General features: G+C 46.3%; 1 pseudogene; it reads left to right on the forward strand.

The window, feature by feature from the left end:
* The first annotated feature begins 733 nt into the window (after positions 1-733).
* On the forward strand, positions 734-1,331 carry LOC102820387 (annotated as a pseudogene).
* Positions 1,332-2,897: the final 1,566 nt, after the last annotated feature.

Below are 2,897 nucleotides of genomic sequence, written 5' to 3' on the forward strand. Positions count from 1 at the left end.
ACGTGAACAGAGGTAAATGCTGTTAACTAACGGTACATGGAAGGCATTGAAATCACTGTAATGAAGCAAAGTATATGATTTGATGAATGTAAACCTGCACTCAACTCACAATAAAAAGTTTTTTAAAATATAGTAAACTGAACTCAAAGGAAAAAAAAAAAAAGATTGACCTATGAGACATTTTTCTTGGACCATTCTCTTATTGATAAATTTAGGACACCTCAGATTTTTGCTAACTAATTATACATAAACATAGCTTTCCACATGTGTCTATGTATGTTATTTCCTTAAATTCTCAGAAGTGAAACTACTGGATCAATGGACATAATAATTTTTCAATGTAACAAATACCATTTTGTGAGGCTACCAGTTACCAGATGAATCTGAATCAGGGCAACCCCAAGGTCAGGCCAAGTGTTCTTAATAAAGACCACAATCCCCAGGAATATTAATGTCAATGCTGACTTCTCCTGTTGGCTTATGCCTCCTTGATCCTCAGAGATCCTTACTATGCTCTGGCTAACTACCTGGTGTGGCACTGCCAGTTAATGTGTTGAACTGTAAGGTCAGTTTGAACTGCAAGGTCTGTGGTTCAAGCTCACCAGCCGCTCTTCAGAAACCCTATACAGGGTTGCTATGAGTTAGAACCAACTCGATGGCACTTAACAACAACAACAAATTACCCCACCTAAGTGTCAAGCACTTGATCAGATGCTGGCGACTCTGATTTTCCCCATAGGAACATCTGGTGTTGGCTCTGCACAGAGCCCCAGTGCAGTTTTCTGTCCTGGAATAACATAGGCCACTCCAGAAGTATATGGTGTGGTCAGACGAGATGGTGAGGACAGAACAAGCCCGATTCACATCCACCTTGTTCGGCCCCTTGTGGCCATTCATCTGCACCTCTGCTCCTATTGGCAGAATGTTTGCACCATGCTGAGGATGGGACTCCATGGCCTCACCACAGTGTGTGGGTCAAGTGGTAGCATGGCTGTCCCTCATCACCATGACAATGTGCCTCCCTGACTTGAAGAAAACCCAGTGGTCCGTGAAGCTCTGGGTGAGGGCACTGAATGCCCAGTTGGTCTATATTGCCATGGATTCTGAGAGCTATGTACCTAAGATCCAGTAGCACTTCAGAGGGAAGGTGAAGGTGGTAAGCCTTAAGCTTGAGGTGGCCCAGATTGACCTGTACATCCTTGTCAAGCTGACCACTTCACTGGCAACTGTGTCTCCTTCACCACCTTTGTGAAGTGGGAAAGGGACTTCCAGGGGGCCCATCCTCATTCTTCGGCATGGATGGGGCCCATTATCTGCAGGATGAGTTCTGATCTGGGCTGGAGAACATCACCAGTCTGAACTGGGTCCTTCCAGGATAAATCCTCAAGGGTGCCAGCTCCTCTACTTGCCTGCTGGACACAGAAAGGTACCAGGGACTTTCTGGAGAAGGCAGAGGCTTGTCTCCCAGGGTACAGGACTTCTAAACTGCTAAAGGACTGGTGCTGCTCCACTCCCCATGTGCTTCCTGTTGTTTCTCTGGAAATCCTCACATCAGCAGAGCAGTCAGACTCTATCTTTCAGTCTGTCCTGTGCTGAGCATCCTGAGATGACAAATTCTCTTCAGAGAGATTTTTTAATGTTTTCGTGTTGGACCATGACTGCTCTAGAACTCTCCCTCATTTAAAAAAGCCAGTGATGCCCCCTAGTTTAGATGCCTAAAGTGACCTTAACTGGATGTGGATGAGGCTAGGGATGGTGTGTTGACCAATCTTCCAAGTGATCCCCAAAGTGGCCTTTCGACCTGACTCACTGCCTGACCAGAACCACTGTCATCACCTTCTTCCCAGGCCATTTCTGGGGTTTGGGACATGAAGACCCTCTTCCGTTGTAAGCACTTTGCAAACGTACTTGCAATCTGCCCTGGTGCTTTGCAGTGCTCCACAGACAGCCAAGTGCTACTTGTACAATACGTCTGCCAGACCATCGTGACATTCCAACAGGCGGTCTTTGTTTGGGTGGTTGGTGGCCTGCCACAGCCTGGGACACCATCAGGGGCTCAGAATACATCATTGGGAGAGTCCGGACTTGCTGGCCTGGTGGGCTGTTTCTAAAAGCTGTCCATTCCCCTTTGGATCTTCTGCCCCAAGGGACCCGGTCGGTAGAGTTGAATCAATAAGTTGGTATCCAAAGACTTTCTCTCCTGTAACAGAAGCCCTCAGAAGGTATTCTCACAAGAGAGTGTCTTATGAGCTTCTGATCAGATAGAATGTACCCAGGAGCCACTCGAATTCCCACTTTGCATATTGTTTTGCCCCTTCCCATCCAATGTAATCTCTTCACCAACCCCATGAGGCTCAAGATAACACAAAAAGTTGTCTCTCAAATGATGCCATTTGAATAATCCATAACTCCTGAGAAGATATGTTTTTGACTGTGTGGTTCTAAATTTCCACATCCACTCCCTGCTGATCTCTTACAACTTTCCTCACTTGACCTTCAATCTGGGAATGGCAAAGGTGGCTCCAATAGTGAGCCAGACCCATAGCCCCTGTGCAGACTGGATCAGAGGTCAGAGATTGTAGGGTGAATGGGGGATGCAAACACCACAGGTGGCATTTACTGCTTCTAACTACTGCCCAGGAAGCCTGGCGTGGCACCGTGGAATAAAGCACTGGACTGCAAAGTCAGTAGTTTAAACCACCAGTTGCTCTTTGGAAACCCTATATAGGGTCGTTATGAGTTGGAACCCACACGATGGCATTTAACAACAAGAACTACCACCTCAATCAGGTAGGCACAAGTCATCTCCTATAGTGTGACAAGTTAAGATAGATCAGCTAGGTCTCCTATTATCTTCTGCTATCCTAGCCAGTGAAGATGAAATAGAAGAATTCTAC

Source organism: Chrysochloris asiatica, unplaced genomic scaffold, assembly GCF_000296735.1.
Source record: "Chrysochloris asiatica unplaced genomic scaffold, ChrAsi1.0 scaffold00053, whole genome shotgun sequence".
In the NCBI taxonomy this organism is placed as follows: domain Eukaryota; kingdom Metazoa; phylum Chordata; class Mammalia; order Afrosoricida; family Chrysochloridae; genus Chrysochloris; species Chrysochloris asiatica.